The 15,385-nt window shown below is 39.9% G+C and overlaps 1 protein-coding gene across 1 annotated transcript in view; it reads right to left on the bottom strand.

Annotated features, from left to right (window-relative positions):
- LOC113096652 (Fc receptor-like protein 5) overlaps positions 1-15,385 on the bottom strand; it is a 223,646-nt gene that overhangs the window by 79,199 nt on the left and 129,062 nt on the right. The window lies entirely within an intron of this gene.

Here is a 15,385-nt window from a genome sequence, read left to right as displayed (position 1 = left end):
CATCAGAGAGGGTAAAGCCCCTTTACACACTGCACGTCGGACCCTGCATATTGCCGGAACATTGCCGGGTCACCTTCTGTGTGAAAGCAAACACGTCCCGGGATTGATTCCGGCACTGAACCCGGGTCGGGGACCTAGTAACATTGCCGTGCTCAATCCTGGGGTTAGCGCTGTGTGAACAAAAGCCAAATCTAATGCCGTGTTGTAGTGATGACGCATGTTATCACGTGACTCTTTAACCGGCTGTTTTGAAGGAAGATCAACGTTCGCGACAAAAAAAATATGTGCAAACTGTAATGAAGCAGAGATCAGTTAGTTTCTCACTTTCCGCGCTGACGCCGAGATCGTTTGCTTGCTTCAGTGAAAGCCTAATGTTTTCGTCAAGCCCTGATGTCACCTGTCATTACGGGACCTTTACGGGTTGTGTTTGAAAGCACGCACATATCCCGGGTAATCCCTGGCAGTGTGAAAGTGCAAAATCTAGCGACCCGGGAACAATTGCCGGAACACTTCACCCGTGTATTTGCCGGAATCGCAGTGTGAAAGGGGCTTAAGTGACAGGGGATACAGACCAGTACGGACTACAAGCCCCCACTGCAGACCTGTGCATCTCCCTGATGAACAAGCTGAACGCCTTCTTCGCTTGCTTTGAGGAACAAAACAGCACCACTCACACATATAGACAAAAAGGACTCAGAATGCTGTTCATAGACTTCAGTTTAGCATTCAACACAATCATCCATAAACAGCTCATTCACAAACTGGTCCAGCTGGGGCTCAACACTTCGCTGTGCAACTGGCTGTTGGACTTTCTGACTGGAAGACCTCAGGCAGTACGGGTCGACAGTAACACATACCAGCACCATCACACTGAACACTGGGGCCCCCCAAGGATGTGTGTTGAGCCCGCTCCTCTTCACTCTACTCACACATGACTACACACCGTCACACAACTCCAACCTCTTCATTAAGTTTGTGGATGACAAGACTGTGGTGGGTCTCATTAGCTGAGACAAACTACAGGAGCGAGGTGAGCCACCTGGCCGGATGGTGCAGTGACTACAATCTCTCTCTGAACCAACTTCCTGGGTGTGCACATCACAGAAGACCTCTCCCGGACAGACAACAATGCAGCACTGGCCAATAAATGACAACAGCTTTTCTACTTCCTCCTCAAACTGAAGAGAACTAGAGCCCCACAGCCCATCAAGCATCCTGACAAGCTGCATCACTGTTTGGTATGGCAACTACAACATGCCGAAAGTCTCTTCAACGCATAGTGAGAGCAGCTGAGAAGATCCAGGCCATTTACGGAACCAATTTTAGGCCCACAATAGAAACAACCCACAAAATGTTGTGGTTTGCACTACAAGGTTCATCACCTACCAAACCACAACACTGAGAGAAGCTTCTGCAGAACTCACTCTGACTGTGAACATTGATGCTATGATTATATTAGAGATGTTACCATCTTTATGATTATCAAATCTCTGCAAAAATAAACTAATTATAATAATTGAGACACATAATTATTGAGAAACACTTGCAAGAAGATCAGACATGATTCTGCAGCCAGATGACCCCAAAAGGCAATTTCCATGTAGGTCAACTTGATGTTGTTTGACCAGGCTTAGACCTGACCTGAGTAGATCATTGGGGTCTTGGTACAATATTAAAAATGTTTAGGAGTAATTATTTTACATTTATTCTGTTATGAAAAATGCTTTGGCAATACAGTGTGTACCTAAGTATGTCATGCCAATAAAGCAATATGAATTTAAACTAATATAAAATGTGACATTGAACATATTTTCTAAGAAGGGAAGTAAATGAAAATGACATGCACATGTTGCTGGGAATCTTTTGCCCTTGTTGTAGTATTTTGAGGTTTATGAACCTACAGATGAAGAATAAGAATAACTATCTTACTCGCTCTGGTTAAAACTATAGAGCAGAAACAGAGCAGAAGTCAAACCACAACCACCAGCTCAACCTTTATTAGGCCTCTTTTAACACTTATGTCATTTTCTCACTTCAAGCAGCTTCTAAAGTCAGCAACACACAAATAAAAATGTGTCTTCAGTGATGAGCCAAAAGAAGACAATGCAAGGTGTATTGTAACAGTTTTTTCCACATGGCTGCAGAAAAATTAGGCCCACAATAGAAACAACCCACAAAATGAGAGAAGCATCTGCAGAACTCACTTTGACTGTGAACATTGATACTATGATTATATTTGAGATGTTACCATTTTTATGGTTATCAAATCTCTACAAACATTATCGAATTATAATAATTGAGACACATAATGATTGCATATTTATAAGTATATGTACTTAAGAAACACTTGCAAGAAGATCAGACATGATTCTGCAGCCAGATGACCCCAACAGGTCGACTGGATGTTGTTCGACCAGCCTTAATTTGGGTGGGCCTTAACTCTGTTTACTGTAATATAACCAGTGATGGGAATAACGGCGTTATAAATAACGGCGTTACTAACGGCATTACTTTTTCCAGTAACGAGTAATCTAATCGATTACTCTTCTCATCTTAATAACGCCGTTACCGTTACTGCCAAAAAATGCGGCGCGTTACTATAACTGATGATGAAGCTGTTTTTTTTTTTTTTCATCAGACCAACTAGATCTCTGAGCGAGAGGCAAATACTTTTTTTTACCGTTCTTCCTTGGTTAGTGGGCAGAGCACGAGACAAGCGCATAAATGCTGACGATTGGCTGAGGTAGAGTAAAATTTCATTGTAAGCCAATCAGAGGTAGAGTTGGGCGGGTTTTCGAAAGCACGCATAGTAGTGATGGGAATTCGGCTCTTTTGACTCAGCTCACTGAAAAGAGCCGGCTCTTTGGCTCACAAACGGCTCTTTAAATGACTTTGACTATAATATTTCAATTTTTATTACATAATTATTTAATTTCTATAGGCTAAATTTGAAAAAATAGAGTTGGCTCTTCAGATATGCGAGCCAGCTCCCGAAGTTCAACTAAAAAAGCCGGCTCTTAGAGTCGGCTCATTCGCGAATCGCGAACGACTCCTCAAAAGCTCATTCGCGAACGAGTCGATCCATCATCACTAACGCTCATTCGCGAACGACCCATCATCGGACAGGACAGGACACACAACGAACAACACAAGCCAGTCAGTCAACCAGAGACAGGTATGGCGACGAGCCCAAATAATCCAAAAGTAGCCTTCTCTAAATAGAAGTATATACATTACTTTTTCCTTCAAGAAATTAAAGAAACAATAAAAGGAAATATCAAAAGTTCCCAAAAATCTATCGTGTTATTTGCATTGATCCACTATATAAACATAATATCTACATACATGCCATTTGATTGGAGGCTAGTCTCACTTTGTCCCACAGCAACTTTTTTTTTAGATGTGTGTACAATGTTTCATGTTTCTGTTAATAATGTATTGTATTAAGTGTCCATTTCATTATAATATTCAGATTTATCATAAATAATTGAACATGCACATGTATTTTAAGTTCCTTTAAAGAGGGGTAGAGGTGGGGTCACGTTTGAGCATTTAAAATTTAATTTTACTTGAAAGTAACGCAATAGTTACTTTCTTAAGTAACTAGTTACTTTAAAAATTTGTAACTGAGTTACTAATTTAGTTACTTTTTGGAAGAAGTAACTAGTAACTGTAACTAATTACTTTTTAAAAGTAAAGTGCTCTCCTTAGAGTTACAAATGATCTGCTCTTATCATCTGATCGTGGGTGTATCTCTCTATTAGTTTTATTGGATCTTAGTGCTGCGTTTGACACAATTGACCACAACATTCTTTTGCATAGACTTGAACACTTTGTTGGCATCAGTGGAAGTGCATTAGCATGGTTTAAATCGTACTTATATGACCGCCATCAGTTCGTAGCAGTGAATGAAGATGTATCATATCAATCACAAGTGCAGTATGGAGTACCTCAAGGCTCAGTTCTAGGGCCGCTACTCTTCACGCTTTATATGTTACCCTTGGGAGATATCATCAGGAAACATGGTGTTAGCTTTCACTGTTATGCTGATGATACGCAGCTCTATATTTCCTCGCAGCCCGGTGAAACACACCAATTTGAAAAACTAATGGAATGCATAGTCGATATAAAAAATTGGATGACGAGTAATTTCTTACTGCTAAATTCAGAAAAAACAGAGGTGTTAATCATAGGGCCTAAAAACTCTACTTGTAATAACCTAGAACACTGTCTAAGACTTGATGGTTGCTCTGTCAATTCTTCGTCATCAGTTAGGAACCTAGGTGTGCTACTTGATCGCAATCTTTCCTTAGAAAGCCACGTTTCTAGCATTTGTAAAACTGCATTTTTCCATTTCAAAAATATATCTAAATTACGGCCTATGCTCTCAATGTCAAATGCAGAAATGTTAATCCATGCATTTATGACTTCAAGGTTAGACTACTGTAATGCTTTATTGGGTGGTTGTTCTGCACGCTTGGTAAACAAACTACAGCTAGTCCAAAATGCAGCAGCAAGAGTTCTTACTAGAACCAGGAAGTATGACCATATTAGCCCGGTCCTGTCCACACTGCACTGGCTCCCTATCAAACATCGTATAGATTTTAAAATATTGCTTATTACTTATAAAGCCCTGAATGGTTTAGCACCTCAGTATTTGAATGAGCTCCTTTACATTATACTCCGTTACGTCCGCTACGTTCTCAAAACTCAGGCAATTTGATAATACCTAGAATATCAAAATCAACTGCGGGCGGCAGATCCTTTTCCTATTTGGCGCCTAAACTCTGGAATAACCTACCTAACATTGTTCGGGAGGCAGACACACTCTTGCAGTTTAAATCTAGATTAAAGACTCATCTCTTTAACCTGGCTTACACATAACATACTAATATGCTTTTAATATCCAAATCCGTTAAAGGATTTTTAGGCTGCATTAATTAGGTAAACTGGAACCGGAACACTTCACATAACACCGTACTTTCTACATCATTAGAAGAATGGCATCTACGCTAATATTTGTCTGTTTCTCTCTTGTTCCGAGGTCACCGTGGCCACCAGATCCAGTCTGTGTCCAGATCAGAGGGTCACTGCAGTCACCCGGATCCAGTACGTATCCAGACCAGATGGTGGATCAGCACCTAGAAAGGACCTCTACTGCCCTGAAAGACAGCGGAGACCAGGACAACTAGAGCCCCAGATACAGATCCCCTGTAAAGACCTTGTCTCAGAGGAGCACCAGGACAAGACCACAGGAAACAGATGATTCTTCTGCACAATCTGACTTTGCTGCAGCCTGGAATTGAACTACTGGTTTTCGTCTGGTCAGAGGAGAACTGGCCCCCCAACTGAGCCTGGTTTCTCCCAAGGTTTTTTTCTCCATTCTGTCACCGATGGAGTTTCGGTTCCTTGCCGCTGTCGCCTCTGGCTTGCTTAGTTGGGGTCACTTCATCTACAGCGATATCGTTGACTTGATTGCAAATTAAAACAGACACTATTTCAACTGAACAGAGATGACATCAATGAATTCAATGATGAACTGCCTTTAACTATCATTTTGCATTATTGAGACACTGTTTTCCAAATGAATGTTGTTCAGTGCTTTGGCGCAATGTATTTTGTTTAAAGCACTATATAAATAAAGGTGATTGATTGATTGATTGAAAAGTAACTTGCCCAACACTGAATATAACTCCAGCTAAGTGAGAAACCATGGTATGAACCGTTATCAGAGAAAGTAATGTTGGTCTTGGCTACGATGTGGAGAAGAACAACTCTCGCGTCAAGATCGCCGTTAAGAGTCTTGGGCCGGATTCACGAAAACTGTATAAATTATTTTTTAAATAAAAAAAGTTCAGAATATTGTGTATTCCCAAAAAATATTCTTAAAAATATATTTTATATAGAATAAAATAAAAATAAAAAAATGAGACAAAACTTAAAAATAATCTTCTTAAAAATCATTGTAAATAACTTCTTTAATTTAGGACAACCCCAGACTTGTCTTAAATCCCAAATAATAAGAATTACTGAATTAAGTAATTGGGTTATTTCAAATTAACTGTTATATTTAAGAAATACAACAACCCTAGCAATTTATACATACATAGAAGGACTAGGGATGTGTACAAGTTTTCTGAAGTAACAGATGACTGATAATGTAAACAATGATCCATCATTGTACTAAAATGACGGCCAGTTATTTAATGTTCATACAGTTCTAGTATGTGTGTAATGGTTAATTGCTGTTGTTATTTAGTCAGGCGTCAGTCACACGCCTATTGTTAGGACCCAGAAGTCTAAAAAGGACCCGGTTGCTGAAGCAGTTTCAGGGAAGATATGATTGCTATTATTACTACTATTATAATGCCAGTTCTCCAGCAATATTTACATTTACATTTACATTTAATCATTTAGCAGACGCTTTTATCTAAAGCAACTTACAAATGAGAACAATAGAAGCAGTCAGGTCAACAAGAGAACAACAACAACAGTATACAAGTGCCATGACAAGTCTCAGTTAGTCCAGTACAGAACGCATAGCCAGTTTTTTTTTTTTTTTTTTTTTTTTTATTTATATAAATTAAAAGACAAGAAAAGGAGAAGTGCTAGTGTTAGTTGGTTAAGTGTAGGCGAAAAAGATGAGTCTTTAGATGTTTCTTGAAAATGAGTTAAGACTCAACTGTACGAATTGAGATTCAAGATGCAAAATGCTGCCTGCGGGTGTCGCTGCTGGACAGTGTTTTCTCTACTTTCTGTTGGCCTTCGGTAGCTAATCGTAGCTCCGTGTAGCTGTTTTTGTTTTATTTTTTCTCTAGAATCTATATCTTACTATCACTGTTTGTTTGTTTGTTTTAAGTGGTAAAATATAACTTAAATCACACCATATTTCTGATATTATCGATCAATCTTATCAGATTAACTTTGATCGTTAACTTTTCCATGAGTGCAGTACACCTGCAAAGCGGTAGCACTCGTTAGCTTGTCATTAGCGTTTTCTTTTCTCCTCTCCTCTCTCTCGCTCCAGTTTTTCACAAGTTCATCAAACAACTGCAGTAAGAATATTTCATCAAGCATGTTGAGTAATGGCTTCTCCTGCTATTGTTATTTGCACTTCTTGCCTCATGTACAGTTTATCTCTGTGCTGGCAAATGCTAAACGTAAATACAATAAGATTGTTATTCATGCCGGCGCTAATGATGTTCGACTTCACCAGTCGGAGATCACTAAAAATAACTTTAAAGAGGTGTGTGAACTTGCAAGCACGATGTCAGACACTGTAATATGCTCTGGTCCCCTCCCTGCTTACCGTGGTGACGAGATGCATAGCAGATTGTCATCACTCAATGGCTGGATGTCTAAGTGGTGCCCACAGCATAACATAGGTTTCATAGACAATTGGACGAGCTTTTGGGGCAGACCTGATCTGTTGAAAAGAGATGGTCTTCATCCCTCCTGGGGTGGCCCCACTCTTCTCTCTAGAAATATGGCATATAGTCTTAGAGTTTATACTTGACTAACTGGGGCCCAGGTCAGGAAGCAGACAGACTGGCTAAACCGACCATCTGCTAGCTGCCTCACCTCACAAAGGTCAGCTAATTCTCAGCACATAGAGACTCTTTCACCTAGATATCACACTATAGAGACTGTGTCTGTTCCCCGAACTAGAAAATACAAAAAAATGTCCAAACCAAGTTAAGGTTAACAATTTAATTGAGGTTCAACAAATAAAAAACAAATGCAATATGGATAAACAAATGATAAAGCTTGGCTTATTGAATATCAGATCCATTTCTACGAAAACACTTTTTGTAAATAATATGATAACTGATCATAATATAGATGTGCTCTGTTTGACAGAAACCTGGCTAAAACCTGATGATTACATTATTTTAAATGAGTCCACCCCCCAAGATTACGGTTATAAACACGAGCCGCGTCTAAAAGGCAAAGGTGGAGGTGTTGCTTCAATTTATAACAACGTTTTCAGGATTTCTCAGAGGGCAGGCTTCAAGTATAATTCGTTTGAAATAATGGTGCTACATATAACATTATCCAGAGAAACAAATGTTAATGATAAGTCCCCTGTTATGTTTGTACTGGCTACTGTATACAGGCTACCAGGGCACCATACAGACTTTATTAAAGAGTTATTAAAGAGTGATTTTACATCCGAGTTAGTTCTGGCTGCAGATAAAGTTTTAATAGTTGGTGATTTTAATATCCATGTTGATAATGAAAAAGATGCATTGGGATCAGCATTTATAGACATTCTGAACTCTATTGGTGTTAGACAACATGTTTCAGGACCTACTCATTGTTGAAATCATACTCTAGATTTAATACTGTCACATGGAATTGATGTTGATAGTGTTGAAATTATTCAGCCAAGTGATGATATCTCAGATCATTATTTAGTTCTGTGCAAACTTCATATAGCCAAACTTGTAAATTCTACTTCTTGTTACAAGAATCGAAGAACCATCACTTCTACCATAAAAGACTGCTTTTTGAGTTATCTTCCTGATGTATCCAAATTCCTTAGCATATCCAAAACCTCAGAACAACTTGATGATGTAATAGAAACTATGGACTTTCTCTTTCCTAGCACTTTCAATACAGTTGCTCCTTTAGATTCAGATTCAGATTCAGATTCAGATTCAACTTTATTGTCATTGCACATGTGGGCACAAGGCAACAAAATACAGTGGACAGGGGAAGAGATAACAGCAAAAACATTAGGAAAGAGAGGAGAAAAAAACCAGCACCCAGACTGTGCTCCTATGGGAGCACCGTTTGAGAACAGTAAAAACACCACAGCACAAATGCACATAATCAATACACCATAAACACACGACTAGCAACTGGGGATGGAAATTTGGGGGGTCGAGGTGATCCAGTCCAGGCAATCAGCATCCGGTCCAACAGCCATTACAGCGCTGGTCACAGGCCCGCTTGCCAGACTGGCGGAACAAAGCGGTGAAGGCGAGGGATGGGGGTGTGGGTGAGTGCATATCTGTACATGTGTAAGAGTTTGTGTATTTGTAGGCCTGGAGAATTGCGATTCTCTCTAGATGCCTCAGTCCGCAGATTATACAGCATCACAGCAAGTTGCCATGTAGACAGCCTTGGTCAGGTCCTAGACAGAGTCAACAATCAACAGGTGTGGGGGGAAACGGGTGAGGAACGCAGAGTCTCTCGCTGCCGTGCTTTCCAAGGAGAAATTTGTTTTCCAGCCAAGGCCAAGCCAAGGCCAAGCTGGTAGTGGAGCCGAAAGAAGATAAGATACCAGTTGTTTTGGTCTAGTAGCCGCATTCCAATTTAACGGTCACTATGATTGTCCCTTTTGGTCTCCAATCCTCCAATTTCCCTTCCAAAGCCGTGAGCTTCACCGTGATGTTATCCATATTGCGGTTAATAGTCTCAGTCTCAATGCTGACCGTTCTGCCCACTGCTTCAATCATGATGGGCAGCCTTATGAGGCTTTGAACAGCTGTTCCCGTCTTCTTAATTTTCCGATAACCCAGGGCAAAGCCTAATCCAATCAGCAGAAGACCTGTTATCATGGTTCCGAATAGGTAGATGTCTTCAATGTCCTCCACAGAAAGAGCCGCCAGACACACGACCCGCCAATTCGCCCACGCGTCCATCGTGTAGCCAGCTGCAAACGTTCCGGCAGGGCAGTCAGGTTCCCCCGAACCCAAGCTTCTCGTCGAGAAGATGGTGTCAATTGGGTTGAGAGACCAATTTATCAAATCCATGTTTCAGTTTAGGATAGTTTAGGATAGCAATGCAGAGAGAGTCTCTCAAAGTAGACGAGACAAGAGAAACAGGCGAAGCAGGGAAGACAGGGAGGAGAGGAAAGAAACCGCCTCCTTTGAGAGCTTTTCTCTTCATGCTTAAAGAAAGGTTAAGGAAAACAGTTTGACACCATGGTATAATGAGCATACTCACACCCTAAAGAGAGCAGCCCGAAAAATGGAGTGCAGCTGGAGGAAAACAAAACTAGAGTTATTTCGTATTGCTTGGCGGGAAAGTAACATATCATACAGAAAAACATTAAAAACTTCTAGATCTGATTACTTTTCTTCTCTTTTAGAAGAAAACAAACATAACCCCAGGTATTTATTCAATACAGTGGCTAAATTAACGTAAAATAAAGCCTCAACAAGTGTTGACATTTCCCAACACCACAGCAGTAATAACTTTATGAACTACTTTACTTCTAAAATCGATACTATTAGAGATAAAATTGCAACCATTCAGCCATCAGCTACAGTATCACATCAGACAGTGCACTATAGACCCACTGAGGAACAGTTCAACTTTACAATAGGAGAGGAATAATTGTATAAACTTGTTAAATCATCTAAACCAACAACATGTATGTTAGACCCTATACCATCTAAGCTCCTAAAAGAGGTGCTTCTAGAAGTCATAGGTCCTCTTCTGAATATTATTAATTCCTCATTGGCATTTGGATATGTCCCCAAAACCTTCAAACTGGCTGTTATTAAGCCTCTCATAAAAAACCCACAACTTGACCCCAAAGAACTAGTTAATTATAGACTAACCTCGAATCTCCCTTTTCTGTCCAAGATACTAGAAAAGGTGGTATCCTCACATTTATATTCCTTCTTTGAGAAAAATGGTATATGTGAGGATTTCCAGTCAGGATTCAGACTGTATCATAGTACTGAGACTGCTCTCCTTAGAGTTACAATTGATCTGCTCTTATCATCTGATCGTGGGTATATCTCTCTATTAGTTTTATTGGATCTTAGTGCTGCGTTTGACACAATTGACCACAGCATTCTTTTGCATAGACTGGAACACTTTGTTGGCATCAGTGGAAGTGCATTAGCATGGTTTCAATCGTACTTATATGACCGCCATCAGTTCGTAGCAGTGAATGAAGATGTATCATATCGATCACAAGTGCAGTATGGACTACCTCAAGGCTCAGAACTAGGGCCGCTACTCTTCACGCTTTTTATGTTACCCTTGGGAGATATCATCAGGAAACATGGTGTTAGCTTTCACTGTTATGCTGATGATACTCAGCTCTATATTTCTTTGCGGCCCGGTGAAACACACCAATTTGAAAAACTAATGGAATGCATAGTCGATATAAAAAATTGGATGATGAGTAATTTCTTACTGCTAAATTCAGAAAAAACAGAGGTGTTAATTATAGGACCTAAAAACTCTGCCTGTAATAACCTAGAACACTGTCTAAGACTTGATGGCTGCTCTGTCAATTTTTCGTCATCAGTTAGGAACCTAGGTGTGCTATTTGATCGCAATCTTTCCTTAGAAAGCCACGTTTCTAGCATTTGTAAAACTGCATTTTTCCATCTCAAAAATATATCTAAATTACGGCCTATGCTCTCAATGTCAAATGCAGAAATGTTAATCCATGCATTTATGACTTCAAGGTTAGACTATTGTAATGCTTTATTGGGTGGTTGTTCTGCACACTTAGTAAACAAACTACAGCTAGTCCAAAATGCAGCAGCAAGAGTCCTTACTAGAACCAGGAAGTATGACCATATTAGCCCGGTTGTGTCATCGCTCCACTGGCTCCCTATCAAACATCGTATAGATTTTAAAATATTGCTTATTACTTATAAAGCCCTGAATGGTTTAGCACCTCAGTATTTGAATGAGTTCCTTTTACATTATACTCCTCTACGTCCGCTACGTTCTCAAAACTCAGGCAATTTGATATAATACCTATAATATCTATATAAATAAAGTTGATTGATTGATTAAGTGATTGATTGGGAGGTCATTCCACCAGCTGGGCACAATCCAGGAAAAGGTCCGTGAGAGTGATTTTGGTCCCACTTTATATTAGGTGGCCTTAACTACTATGTACTTACATAAAAAAATAAGTACAATGTACTTAGTGTGTTCATATTGTATTGTAAAACACTTTTGCTGCTATTGAGGTGGGATGGGGTAAGGTTAGGGAGAGGGTTGGAGGTATGGGTAAGTTTAAGGGTGGGTTAAGGTGTAAAGTATGGGTCAACGTTGTAATTATAAATGTAATTACAGAAATTAAATACAGATGTAATTACATGTCGTTTTTTTTTAAATATAAGTACAATGTAAAAACATGTATGTACACAATAAGTACATTGTACTAAATTATTAATTAAAATGTAAGTACATAGTAGTTAAGGCCACTTAATATAAAGTGGGTCCTCGCATGTGTGCGTGCATCAAAGAGTAAGTTTGTTTCTTCATTATACTGTTTTTATATTTGATTGTGCATTAGTCTTTCAAGACGTGTTTACTGCGTCTGTCAAGCACATGTGTCTGTCAGCGAATCTCTAGCCAATCTTATCATACGATCGCTGTTAGATGCACTTTCAGTATTAATGTCATAGCAAATGCGGATATTATTCATTTGCATATTGATGTTTATCAGTGTGTATATTTACACGTTATTGTTGTTGTTGTTTCTCTTTCTAGAACCACACTTGATTAAATATTGTTCGAGCTTGCAATGAGTGGTCTCTGGGTGGTGTGTGCATCTAGCTCCTCCTAAACGGACATCATCTAAGTTAATTGTTCTGATCGGACAAGTTTCAGTGGTTTCAACCGTTTATTAATTAGCACCTAAGAGCAGAACAATACTTTACAATCATGATTAGCCTATGTATGAGTGACGCTACTTTATGCTGACTTAAAAACTCTACAAAATCGAGTCAGATATGAAAGCGCAAAAACACACCACAAAAATGAATGAAACAGTTCGCTGCAGCTTGAGACAGGCTATTTTAAAAGTAACTGTTTCAAAAACACGACGCATTAAAAATGTGAAGCTGAGCGCCAGTCAAAGTTGCAACGAAAAGAGTGTGTGTGCTTATTATGATTATTAGCAGTGTTGACAAGTCCGCTTATTATAAGCAACATTGGGCTTGTTTTTCTGTAAAGTTGCTTACAAATATTGGTAGTCGCGGGTCGCGTTTTTTTGGGCTTGTTTCTAAATTGTAGTTTATTATTTGGGCTTGATCCCAGCTCCATGATAAGTTGTCAAGCAGATATTTTTTATGTTATTTAAACGTAGGAGTTTGCCTAGCCTGTTCTCTCTGTCCCTCTCCTTTTCCCATACACACAGGAGACAGCAGAGTTGTTTTCCTACCCACATCCTGCTTCGAATTGGCTCTGACCAAGATGGCAACGAGTACTAGACAATCAGAGGCAGAGCAGGGCAATCTGTTTTTTTTTCTGATTAGGAAACGTCGTCATTGAGTGACTTAAACTTTAAATGAATACGCGAGTTGCGACTGACTGGACTGCAGGAGAGTTTTTTGGAGGAACACATGCCTGGGACAAAGTGGGCGAAATACAGTTATAAATATAACAAAGAATGGGAAAAAGAGAAAGGAGTAAAAGAATGGATTAAACCCGTCATGGGGGACGACTCAAAAGCACTGTGCAGAGTAAGTGTGAAATACATGTGCACCATGCAGACCTCGTACAACATGCTTACACACAGAGAAACAAAAAAAATGCAGCACCGTTCTCCTCAATGAGGCTTACGGTCATTGGGTTCGTGGTGTCCAAACACAACGAGTCAAGACAGAGAGCCGAGCTGAAGGTAGACACCTATGTAGCTTGTCACACATCCATTAAATCAGTCGATCACCTTGGGGAGTTAATGTGCTCAACTTGTGATAAAGACATCAAAATGCACAGCATTAATTAACCATAACATTGCTCCGTGTATGTTAACAGAACTTCAGAGGGATATTGGAGGTGATGATTACTCACTTGTTATTGATGAAAGCACAGACATTTCATCTGTCAAGCAACTGTGTGTGGTAATCCGCTACTTTAGTATGACACTGAACAAAGTTGTGTCCACCTTTTTGGGTTTAATAAACTTGGAAGGTGAAACAGCAGAGGTATTGGCTCTACTCTGACCCGTTTTCTACAGAGTATTGGACTGGAAATCAAAAGGTGCATTGGATTAGGTACAGATGGCTGCAGTGTCATGGTAGGGAAGAGGAATTCAGTATACACTCACCTTCTACAGAAAAACCCAAATCTCCAGCTGCTCAAGTGCGTGTGCCATTCCATACAGCTGTGTGTAAGCAAAGCAGTGGAGACCCTCCCACGCAACCTTGAATACTTGATCTTTCATTCTCACAAACAGTGCTCTTCGCCACTGTGAGTATGCAACGATCTACAGTCTCATCAATCCTGGTGAAATCCCTTTGATGCTTGTTCAGATGTCAGGTATACAGTGGCTTTCTATCCATGATTGCTGTTCACACATACTCAATCAGTGGGATGAATTGAAGCTTCACTTACAGCTAACCAAAGACCACCAGAGATGTTATGATGCTGAAATCCTGCACCAGATGTACAGTGATCCTGTTAACAAACTGTACCTGCTGTTTTTAATGCCTTTTCTACAAGAAATCAACAGGATCAACAAGCTGTTCCAGCAGGACAGGGGCAATCCAATCTAAATGTTGGAGTCTCTGCTTCTTTTCTTTCGCTGCTTCATCTCCAGAGTGGTGAGACCTGGAATGATCCCCACATCAGATGAACAACTGCTTGCAATTGACATAACAGACCCCAGTGTTTTGTTACCTGTGGGTGCAGTCAGTTATGGGGTCACCTTCATGATGCCATTGGATGAAGCAAGAATTGAGAGCACGGCTGAGAGAAATATAAAGAGCAGGTGCCGTGACTTCTTGGTGGAAGTGGATAGACAAGTGCATCAGAGACTCCCAGCTAACATCCAGATATGGAAATCTATGACTGTGTTCAGTCCGACTGTCATCCTGTCACAAACTAAACCACAGCTCAGCTCAGTCTCAATGCTGAAGCTCTACTCTGGGGATCTCGCAGCTCTTGAAACACAGTATCAGTCTGCTGCATATCTCCCATGGACAAACAAGGAGGACAGCCAGGCAAAGACCTTTTCGGTTGAAGTGCTCAATTACAAAGACAGCAGTGGAGACCACACTTTGAAAACACTTGCCCTCTTTTCTCTGTCGTTGCTTGTGATGCCTTTGAGAAATGCTGATGTAGAACGAGTTTTCTCACAGATGAGCCTGGTCAAGTCCAAACTGAGGAACAGAATGGGACAAGAAACTCTCAGCAGCATACTCTGATATTTTCAGATATTTCATGGGTTCAGCTCAGACAAATCATTAAGTTGTTAAATACATTTAATTTGCACCTTTGTACCTGAAGCAACTTGAAAGATAATGTGGTGTTATTCTTCATATATATGAGGCTAAAGTACGGAAGTTCTAAGCGGCCATGCATTATAATTTTTTTTTCCTTTTTGTTTTCTCATTATAACGACTTAATTTTCTCGTTATCTCGACATAACGAAAGTCGTTTTCTCGTTATA

The sequence above is a fragment of the Carassius auratus genome, unplaced genomic scaffold (assembly GCF_003368295.1).
Source record: "Carassius auratus strain Wakin unplaced genomic scaffold, ASM336829v1 scaf_tig00216014, whole genome shotgun sequence".
In the NCBI taxonomy this organism is placed as follows: domain Eukaryota; kingdom Metazoa; phylum Chordata; class Actinopteri; order Cypriniformes; family Cyprinidae; genus Carassius; species Carassius auratus.
Note: the sequence above shows the minus strand (reverse complement) of the source record. Positions and strands in the feature narration are given on the sequence as shown.